Below are 12,023 nucleotides of genomic sequence, written 5' to 3'. Positions count from 1 at the left end.
TTTCATTTTAACATCTTGGTAATATCTCCCAGCTGTCTGCTTGATAGAATGTTGCCTTCCTCGACTACATTGTGCTCTCATTTAAAGTGGAAGTGAGGGCTTCTCATAGAGAAGCATTGGCTCAGTGATTGTGCATGGGAGCATTACCAGCGCATCGCGGCATTGGCACCCTGTGTTCCCATACTTCTCTATAGAAAGTATTGGACTTGCTGGGAGTTTATCACTAGACATGATTTCCAGAGTCACAGTCAAACTGTAGTAAGAAGGTGGTCTCACCGAATTAGAGGTAGGTCACATATTGTTTGGAGGGATCCTAGCATAGGAACATTTAAGCACATTTATTTACAACAAAGCCTTCCTTTAAAACGAACTTGTTTACTGAAAAGTGATTCACAATTTAGGTTAAAATAGCTAAACTGTGACTAAGCTGGAGCTGGTAAATCTTTTTTTAATTCACTACTGTGTGTGTTTAGTGAATATCCTGTTGACGTTGTATATTATTTATAGAATGGACATCGCAGGCAAGGTACATTTTGGGTGGTAGTTTTCACGCAATATAACTAACATTTACGTGTCTTACATTTTATGGTAATAACCAGCTGTTTCTAGCTGCACAGACTGGTTAGCTCATTTATCACTGACAGTTACTAGAAATAGATTGGATAGATTGACTTTGATTAACTTTATGTAGACATTTTTTACCCATTTACGTCACCATTGTGTATAGCAGCATAATGCCAAATAAATGTGGGTACAATATAGTTGTTAAAACAGTCACTGGCCTGTTTATGGTTCAATACACACAGAGCTGTTTCTAATGCAGGGCCAGTGATTTCTGTTATGCTTACATATTAGTAAATTAGTAGCCTGGCATGCCCCAACACACCAGAGTAATAGTGAACTCACTGCGCTCTGATTAGAATGTTAAACAAAACATAATCAGTGTTCTAGAATTCCATTTCAGGATAACAAAGTGATCTCTGAGGATTGGAGGAAAACTCCCATTGGCTGCTGTGCCGGATAACCCCCCACATATTAGCTTTCTGCAGTTATCCCATTTACACTTTCCTGCAATTATCCACCCTTGAACACTGTCTAATATTTTGCTGGTATTTATTCCTTTTATTCAGTCTCAGGTCTCCATGCATTGAAATCTTTAGATGATCAGTCTTTTCCGCTCTATTCTCATCCTTAAAGGGACACTTATGTCACCAAAACAACTTTAGCTTAATGAAGCAGTTTTGTATATAGTTAAACACTTCCTGTAAAGAGTCATCTAATGTTTACACTACTTTTATTGCAAATTCTCTTTAATTTAGAATTTCTTATCTCCTGTTCTGTTAATAGCTTGCTAGACCTTGCAGGAGTCTCCTGTATGTTATTAAAGTTTAATTTAGAGAGCAGGAGTTAACCATTTCTAAAGTAAGTTACTATCTGATTGATAGTAAAACCATTTTCTCATGCAGGCTGTGTCATTCACAGCCAGGTGTGGCTAAGAGGCATAAACAAAAACAAAAGTTATTTAACTCCTAAATGGCAGTACTCAAATTTATTTATTTACCCTGTAGCTTAGTGGTCATTTTAACTGAAATATAATCTCATAGAATCTGCTTCAATGTTGGAAACAGTCCATGTAATTTTATTTTAAGTTAGATTTCTGTTTCTCCCTCAGACCTACCTTTCGCAAGGTTAACCCCTTTAGGACAGATGACATGTGTGACATGTCATGATTCCCTTTTATTCCAGAAGTTTGGTCCTTAAGGGGTTAAACAAGATATCTATATTGTTTACCAGCTTGCTAGCAGATGTATAGGCCAGACAAAGTTTTGTGTTTAAGATGTTTCTTCCAGTGGTGAGACAGACATAAAGACAAGTAAATAGATAGAGCTAGGGCCAGGGATGTCGAACATGCGGCCCCCCAGATGTTGCTGAACTACAACTCCCATGATTCTTTCAATTAAACAGATAGCCAGGGAATCATGGGAGTTGTAGTTCAGCAACATCTGGGGGGCCGCATGTTCGACATCCCTGAGCTAGACAGACAGACAGAAAGATAGATAAACTGTATTTTTTCTGTATTATACTGCACACAGCTTCAGGTCTAGATATAATGCTAAATAAAAGATAAATGTGTTGCTCAACCTTCTGGCAAAGTCTTTTCTGAAAAGGAACATTCTAATGTTAAAAAGTAATAATCAGCTTTAGAGTTTGGCAAATCTCTTTACACCTTTAAATACCAGACCACCCTCTCCCCCCCGGAATGAAAGAATATATAACTTTGACAACAGTTTACCTTCCTGTCCAGATTGCTTCAATAGTTGCATACACGTCAATCAAGTGCAGCAAGCGCTGTGATCAAACAATAGAATTCTTCTCATACTGTACTAATGAATGGTTGTTCAAGCGGAATGGGCCAGGATGCCCTCATAGATGCCAGTTTGACTGGGGGAGAGAAGTTCCCAAATTAATTTATAAAAGTGATGATTTCTCTTTAAATTGGCTCTTTTATGAATTGGGGCAAGAGGGACAGACCGTTAACCCATAAAGCACTTCAGCAAGCTGAAGATTTTGGAGTGACCATTTAGGCATATAACAATGGCATGGAGGCCAAGTGACATTTATCCCCCTTAAGCTCTACATTCTATTTGCCTCTAAAACACAGGATATAGATAAATGGTTTGGTTACATTGATAATTTTCTGCATCGCATATTAATGGTAAAAACGACTTCATTTGTTCATGTTTTTATGGAAACGGGTTGAAGAAAACAGATGGGACATATGGATATGCTTGGAAATCTGTCCAAGCAGAAATGTGATGACAGAAGGCAAAGGAAGAAAAATTCCTAGCGTACAGAATTACAGCAATATGACATAAGTATGAGCAAGGCAAAAACCAGCTCCTTGTTACAGAGCATTTCCCGTTTATACCCTTTTAGCTTACATCTATAGAACCATAGTACATTTGGTACACACCAGACCTTCTAATGTATCAAGACCAGTGTCATTTAGAATAAAACAAAGTGAAAAGAAACATTTTATGAATACATAGTTTGTGGGCGTAAAATATACTTGTCACATTCTTATCAGAAGCTGGTGGATTATTACCTATCAGTATCAAAGCATAGAGTACTGGCACGGTAAGAGCAATATGAAAGATAACGGCTTTATCTTCCCTTTGAATTGTTGCCAACCCCATTTAATGCCTACAGTCTAATGCATAATTGGACAATTACATGGGCATTGCTGTAACCTGAAAGTGTAGTGCAAAGAAGTTTAGATAATAATGATAGAAACATTTAATATATGATAGAAACATTTAAATGCATAAAGGGAATCAACACAGTAAATGAGGAGACTATATTTAAAAGAAGAAAAACTACCACAACAAGAGGACATAGTCGTAAATTAGAGGGGCAAAGGTTTAAAAATAATATCAGGAAGTATTACTTTACTGAGAGGGTAGTGGATGCATGGAATAGCCTTCCAGGTGATATGGTAGAGGTTAACACAGTAAAGGAGCTTAAGCATGCGTGGGATAGGCATAAGGCTACCCTAACTATAAGATAAGGCCAGGGACTAATGAAAGTATTTAGAAAATTGAGCAGACTAGAAGGGCCGAATGGTTCTTATCTGCCGTCACAAATTGGGCAGACTAGATGGGTCGAATGGTTCTTATCTGCCGTCACAAATTGGGCAGACTAGATGGGCCGAATGGTTCTTATCTGGCGTCACTTTAGCTTGCTGAAATGCTTTATGTGTGAAGAGTATTTCCTTTTTTTTTTTTTAAAAAAGTGGAGATTTCAATAGAAATTGAAACTTTTATAAATAGCCTTGTTACACCCCTTTACTGTCAATCAGACAACCGGTCCTGTTACTGGTTTGTTTAGTTCAGGGAAACTAAATTCAAGAGGCAGCAATTGCTCAGAGCATCTGCCTTGCAAAGACTTCTCATTGAGCTGCATTAGGAAGTCTGTGATTGGACAGCCACAGAAAGTCTGGGCGGGGTTAGAAGGGGAGGGCTTGTAAAGGCTGCAGACAAGATACCTACAATGAAAAAATGAACAATTAAATGCATGTATGTTTTCATTGGGGGTATATCTATTTACTTATTTTGTATTTCGTAATAAAGTGTCCCTGTTTAAAGTAGAAATTCCTTAACGTACAGTTTCCTTTTGAATAGCAACTTAGATTTGTATTTTTTTTTTTTGCTAAATTAATCTATTTAGCAAAGTTTCCAGTGATGTTTGAGTGTTTCTAGATTATATTGGTTTTTCTAGCATAGTTACTGACTAAACATGGTATTATATGGAATTTTAAAGGACTTTCAAAATGTAAGTCCAAATAGCCAAGCTTGTAAGTTCCTGACTAGTCCTAGTTTAGTGTATAACCCGGGATGTGTTCCATCTCTTTGAACCTGTGAGTTGCTCTGAGTTTTAGTAAAGACCAGACCTGGAGTTTAGATAATAATCCCCAGGTAATGTGGACTTCAATTCTCTGCATTATAACCACAGGATTGCTGGGAGTTGTAGTTCACACTACCTCAAGAGTCCAAGTCTCTCTTTCCCATGAAAATATCTAGAATTAATCAGATGATGCTCCTAAAAAAAAATGAAATTGAAAACTGAAATTAAAAGAAATGAGCAGAGTGCAATTGTTTTTTTAGGTTAGACGGCTGCAGGAAAATAACATTTATTTTTTTATTACAAAAACGGAATTTGTAATTGCACTGAAAATCATGTGATTTGTGACAAAAGTTGCAATTCAAACAATGTGCAAACTTTTGTAAGAATTGTAAACTCATTTTATAAAGCAGACATTAAATTAATTAAGTTATGATCTCTTGTGCACTTAGCTTCCAGTACCAATTCAGCTGTGCCTTAAGACTTACCAGCATTTTTACGTGGAGGAACTGTACTATGCCCACTGCACTAAACTTAGTGGGTAAGGTGTTTGGAGTGTGCCTTTAAAAAAAAACAAAAAAAATAAACAATCTTAGATCAAAGTAGAACAATCAAGGTGAAAATGTAAAGAACACTATAGGGTCAGGAACACAAACATGTATTCCTGACCCTGTAGTGCTAAACCCACCATTTAGGTGGCTTGCCCTCCCTTAGCCCCCTTAAAAGTAATTAAAACTCACCTTAATTCCAGTACCGTGCGGGTCCGTTGGCGCTAGCTCTGCCCCCCTGGTGACATAATCAGAATTGCATCTCTATGAGGAAAATTCTGCGTCCCCATGCAGAGCGTGGAGACAATGAATGGCACTGCTGCCTACTGTGCAGCACTGAGCCAGGAAGCACCTCCTGTGGCCATCTGAGAAGTGGCCACTTGGAGGTGTCCCTAGGGGCAATGTAAACACTGCCTTTTCTCTGAAAAAGCAGTGTTTGCATAAAGATGCCTGAAGGCAATGATTATACTCACCAGAACAACTACATTAAGCTGTGCTTGTTCTAGTGATTATAGTGTCCCTTTAATGATTTGATCTTCTTGTTTCATATATACAACTTATATAACAATCGTTCGTTAAAAAGAAAAGGCCCCACATGTTCTTCAACTGCACGTGAAAGTCTTGTACTAGATCCACAATATTAAGCTAAAAATCCACATAAGGATAACTAGCTAGTGTTAAGTGAAAACATTGTCAAAAAAAGCATAAAATAACTGTCACAAGAATGTGGTTGATCACACCAATATATTCAAGTGATGCGCATGTGATCACAGCTCAATAGGCAGTAATTAGAGTAATTATTTAATTATTAAGTTAAGTTTCACCTTGAGATAGTACTGAGAATATTCTTCATGGGTAAAATGTTATTGTTATTGTTAATGGAAAATCTTCATTCCAGGCCAGCCGTCCTTAGGCAGGCTGTGTTTTTAATTTTGGTCACGGTCTTCATGTGAGCAAACAAAACTTTTTCGAAAATGTCCTTGGGTGCTTGTACTCTACTGCTGTGCAGATATATTTCTTTTAGGTTCAATATTCTCTGATTTACACTATCAACGCATAGGGATGAATTGCGGCCAATATTCTATATTTTATGAAAAAAAGGCTTTACTGTTCAATGTGTTCAACTGATGGCTACAATTTACTGTCTCCAGGGCAACCGTGGCTTTAGATTGTTACTGTAGTTGTGCATTGGTAACAGTCTACAGCCATGGTCACTCGGGGAAGACACAGACAACGCCTTCATGGCAACTCTAAAGTGGCAAAAGCCAGCAATTAATGTAAATAGAGACTGAATGTAGATGCTTGAGTTGGGAAACTGTCAGGTGAGTTGCAAAAGTAAGTAAGTCAGTTTCTGAACAATGTAATAATTTGTATGACAAGTGCTTATCTGCTCTTCATAGTAAACTTGCAAAGTGTGACAGACCAATTGGTCACCTAGGACTGGTACATGTCTCCCACCCGTCACCTCACTAAAAGACTATAATCACTACTATATGCACCTCCAGCCAATGCCCCTTTTACGCGGACAATGACTCATCATCAAGGCCAGCCGGTAACTCGCTGAGGCAAGGCACGTCCCGAGGAGCAACCCTCAAACACTCTGGAACTACTGATTGGATCGGAGAGTTGCCACAGCCTGGTAAAACCATGACGAGGGCGCTCTCCCAGAGCCACCTATCAGGGCACGATTTGGAGGTGTGACAGAGGATGTGGTGAGGCATCGAATGACACCAAGGACTTGAGAGAGATCAATGTACCAGCAGAAAGCAACATAATTTTAGGTGCCCAGGATTTCTACCCAGCGCTATGGAACTGTATGCTGGATTGGAGGATTGTCATGGCCTGATGAAAACATTACCTTCCAGCTAACTTGGGCTAGACACCTCCGATCCGAGTGCTTTTTGGACAGAGTGGGCGCTCAGAAGAGAGCTTTCCAGGAATGGCACTATTGTGGGGATTTTGGAACAGGAACCCTAGTTTTCATGTGTTTTTGTTAACCTGGTACCAAGGTGTCTGGCCACTAATTAAATTATCTACTTAGGTACAGACACCAAGGTGCCAGGCATGTCGCAATACCATTATTCTCCTAGGGATCTACTGTTGGAGGCCACAGGTATCTGTGACTGTTGTGCAGATATATTTCTCAGGTTCAATATGCTCTGATTTACACTATCAACGCATAGGTATGAATTAGTGCCAATATTCAATAGTTTATGATAAAAGGCTTTACTGTTAAATGTGTTCAAATGATGGCTACAATTTACTGTCTCCAGGGCAACCGTGGCTTTAGATTGTTACTGTAGTTGTGCCAGGCATGTCGCAAGGTGCCAGGCATGTCGCAATACCACTGTTCTCCTGGGAATCTACTGTTGAGGCCCCAGGTATAAAAGTGTGACCATAGTTCCAATAAAGCAGTTCTTCTTCACCCTTCATAAAGTCTCGGCTAGTGTTTTGGATGGGACAGAGTTAAGCGCTATAATCCTTAAGAACTATAATCACTCCAGCTATAATCACAACTGGAAGAAAGGGGGCCTTGATGGTAACAACGCAGCTACCCGTGGGTGTACCACCAGAGTTATTTACTAAAATGAGAAATGTCAGGAATTCAAAGTAAAATTTCAATGAAAAAAATAATCAAGTCGGCTATGCTTCCAATTTGGCTACTGTAACGGACCGTTTCAGCATATGAGGGGTTAAATTCCGTTTAGGCGATAATCCCCTTTTCTCAGAAAGGCACAGCTACTGCAGAACATCAGAACTCACGAACTGGATATAGGTGAATAAGGTAGCACTCCAGCTGGAACCTCACAAATAGCTGCTAGCAGATGAATAGGAAAAGCAGACATCAGCTTACACTCCTAGCAGTCAAATCTCCAACAGCATACAGTGAATCCCCCCAAGAACGAGACAAGGCTCCGTGTTGAAGGTCAAGCAGTGGTCTGAGGTGCTGGGCACCCAGCCTGGTTTTTATTACATGAGTACACATACAGGTCACACCCAGGGGGAGGCATAAAATAACCAATAACATAGATGTTACCTCCCACACATCCCCTCCCCTTAGTGTGACACTTAATCCCATTATGTGTACAGTTCAAAATGTACTTTTACATAACTTTCATAACTTTACAACCATACATCGCATTCACATAAAAATACATATCCTCAATCAATCCATTCAGGGGAACAACATATTTAAAAATGGCATGAATCAGACCAGGGGTTCAAAAGTTAGTAAAAGTATCTTTTATTCCCCCTGGCTCAAACAGTAAAAGTAAAACATCCCCACAATGCATCTTGGCTTCCTCCCTTCTGCTCTGGAGATAATTGGAGAAGGAATCTTATTATCCAGGACTAGAGGCAGACTCCATTAACCACATGGTTGCAAAACAACATAAAACTCTTTAAAATACATAAAGTCACATTTTATACATTAAACACAGACATTTAACATATCCCCAGATAGCTCAGGTCTACGTGCACATTATTAGGTGAATGGCACGCAGACCACACAAATACAGTTTAATTGCCATGGAGCCAAAGTCTTTCATTATATGAATAGGCTCCATGGCATAGCTATCTGGGGGGTATCACTGCTCACACAGGGCAAGTACCGAATGGCCCCACTGTATTTAAAGGGCCAGAATGAGTGACATGCACTCTGTTAGGGCCGAATACTGTTTGTAAAGGGCCCAATCTCCCAGGGCCATAGTCCAAAGGCAGCAGGCGGGCAACCAGGCTTCTCCAGTTCTCAGTGGCGAGGTTGGTTTTGTCACATCTCTCCCCCTTTCCAAAAAGACTAACAGGGTACCTGACCTCCTGCCGGTCAGTGCCCTTGTTAGTCCAGCAACCCACCCACAAAGCAGAAACATCAGTACAGCCCACCCACAATAAATGGTTACTACACCTGGGTAGAGGAGAAAGTTGTCCATGTCCAGGTGCCTCACCCCGGCTGTGCAGGGGACTGGTAGGCTGCCTTGGTGGGTTGCTGAGTGGGCAGAGACCAGCGGTACTCTGTCCTGATGCCAGCACTACCACCGGAGTAGTCTGGTTGGAGCCTGGTTGCTGGAGACGGATTGTCTCCCCCTTCGTTGCATAGCTCTGCTGCTGAATGGGGAGACCGGTTGTCTCCCCCTTGGATACATAGTTCTGTCGTGGGGGGGTAGGACCGACCATCCCTACCCCCTGTGTGGTAAGTGCAGAGACCACGGTCCCATCTGCATCGGTGGGGGGCTTACAGTCTCCCCCTGGTACATTAAACTGCCGCTGGGGAGAGGGGGTAACAAGCTCCTCTCCCGATAGAACACTCTGCCCATTAATAATCCGCCGCTGGGGAGAGGTGGTAATAAGCTCCTCTCCCATGCATACTTCCATCATCTGCGGAGGGAGACCGACCGTCTCTTCTCCTAATACAGTGTCCTGCTGTTGGGGAAAGGAGACTGGGCTCCCAATTCCCAAAAAGTCACGCTGCTGCTGGGGGGTAGGACCAACTACCTCTGCCCCCTGTAACTCAGCCTGCCGCTGGGGAGGGAGGACGCTGCTCTCCTCTCCCTCTACTTCACACTGCCGCTGGGGAATGGAGACTGGGCTCCCAATTCCCAAAAAATCATGCTGCTGCTGGGGGGTAGGACCAACTACCTCTGCCCCCTGTAACTCAGCCTGCCGCTGGGGAGGGAGGACGCTGCTCTCCTCTCCCTGCATTTCACACTGCCTTCCCGGCATATCACTCTGCTGCTGGGGGGTAGGACCAACTACCTCTGCCCCCGGTAACTCAGCCTGCCGCTGGGGAGGGAGGACGCTGCTCTCCTCTCCCTGCACTTCACACTGCCTTCCCGGCATATCACTCTGCTGCTGGGGGGTAGGACCAACTACCTCTGCCCCCTGTAACTCAGCCTGCCGCTGGGGAGGGAGGACGCTGCTCTCCTCTCCCTGCACTTCACACTGCCTTCCCGGCATATCACTCTGCTGCTGGGGGGTGGGACCAACTACCTCTGCCCCCTGTAACTCAGCCTGCCGCTGGGGAATGGAGACTGGGCTCCCAATTCCCTGCAGGGCCGGTGGAGAGACCTCGGTCCCATCTCTACAGGCCACCTGGGGTTCTTCCCAGTAAATCTCTACAATATCTTCCCAGCGGAAGGGGTCTGGATCTGGGTCTGTCACCTTACTGTCCTGCTGAGCCTTCCCAATGAAGCGGAAGAGATCTTGGTAGTTTTGCTCCAGTTCCCACTCCAGGGCTGCTAGGTGAGCCAGGTCTTGCTCTACCTCATGGGGGTCATCCCACTCATGCCTAGCCTCCCTCTCATAGAAAATGTCCTGCAGTCTGGTTTGCGCAGGGCTCCCGAAGCCAGGCTCTGCAAAGGACTCCCATAACAAGCCAGGACCATCAAACTCCTCTCCCTCTGGCTTGTCATGTTCGGCTGTCCAGGGTATATACTGTGCCATATACCACCAGAGCGCCTGGTAGGCATCCTCCAGCCATAGCTCCTGCCATACCCGGTGCTCTAGTTCCTTCACCCATTCCTCCAGAGGCTGCTCTCCCAGGAAGGGCATCCGCAGGGCCACTTGCTTCTGCATCCGCTGCTCTTCACTGGGGAGACTCTCACCCCGCTGGTATTGTACATTATCCAGGGCCTGGTACCAGATGCCTTTCCTTATTGCATCCCGGTCATCCATGTCACCCTTATTGTACTCCACTGCTGGTTCCATCCTGGTGCTGTCAGGGTCGCTGTACTCAGACATGCGTTGCCCTCAAATTGTAAATCCAAAGAAATGGTGTTCTGTAGCTGTCCTTCTGGCTGTAGGAACGATCCCACTGCTGCCACCAATTGTAACGGACCGTTTCAGCATATGAGGGGTTAAATTCCGTTTAGGCGATAATCCCCTTTTCTCAGAAAGGCACAGCTACTGCAGAACATCAGAACTCACGAACTGGATATAGGTGAATAAGGTAGCACTCCAGCTGGAACCTCACAAATAGCTGCTAGCAGATGAATAGGAAAAGCAGACATCAGCTTACACTCCTAGCAGTCAAATCTCCAACAGCATACAGTGAATCCCCCCAAGAACGAGACAAGGCTCCGTGTTGAAGGTCAAGCAGTGGTCTGAGGTGCTGGGCACCCAGCCTGGTTTTTATTACATGAGTACACATACAGGCCACACCCAGGGGGAGGCATAAAATAACCAATAACATAGATGTTACCTCCCACACATCCCCTCCCCTTAGTTTGACACTTAATCCCATTATGTGTACAGTTCAAAATGTACTTTTACATAACTTTCATAACTTTACAACCATACATCGCATTCACATAAAATTCCATGGCATAGCTATCTGGGGGGTATCACTGCTCACACAGGGCAAGTACCGAATGGCCCCACTGTATTTAAAGGGCCAGAATGAGTGACATGCACTCTGTTAGGGCCGAATACTGTTTGTAAAGGGCCCAATCTCCCAGGGCCATAGTCCAAAGGCAGCAGGCGGGCAACCAGGCTTCTCCAGTTCTCAGTGGCGAGGTTGGTTTCGTCACAGCTACTTTGGCTTTAAGTTTAAAATTCATTTGAATTCCCAACAATTCTTACTTTAGTGAATAACCCTGATGATGTAAAAATAGTTCAAAAAGTTTTGGTAATAATTTCTCTTAAATCCATATTTGACTTTGAAAAGAGTTAAAGTTGGATCCACCCAACCTACTTCCATATGTAAAAACTGTGTCTTTGATAAAAAGTTTATCCTGAATGTTTGGCTAACTTTGGACACTGTTCTTGACCTGATTTGCTAGTTTTTTCTAAACCCCATTGATTAATTTCAGATCTTTGACTGTAGTTGTTTTGTTGTCGAAACTTGAGAAGAAGGGGGACGATAAATGTAAACTAATTAAGAGAACTATACGGCATTTTAAAAAGGCAGAAGAAAGCTTCACACATTTGGTAAAATAGTTCCATATTGGTTATTCTAACTTCATAAACTTTACCTTAGCAAATTATATTACTCCTGCTCAAACGAAATCTGTTGAGTGAATTGTAAGCTGCTGATTTCATGACATATAGATTTGAAGCTAAAGTTCAGGGGAGCACCAT

The sequence above is a fragment of the Pelobates fuscus genome, chromosome 1 (genome assembly GCF_036172605.1).
Source record: "Pelobates fuscus isolate aPelFus1 chromosome 1, aPelFus1.pri, whole genome shotgun sequence".
Classification (NCBI taxonomy): domain Eukaryota; kingdom Metazoa; phylum Chordata; class Amphibia; order Anura; family Pelobatidae; genus Pelobates; species Pelobates fuscus.
This window is presented reverse-complemented; position numbering follows the sequence as displayed.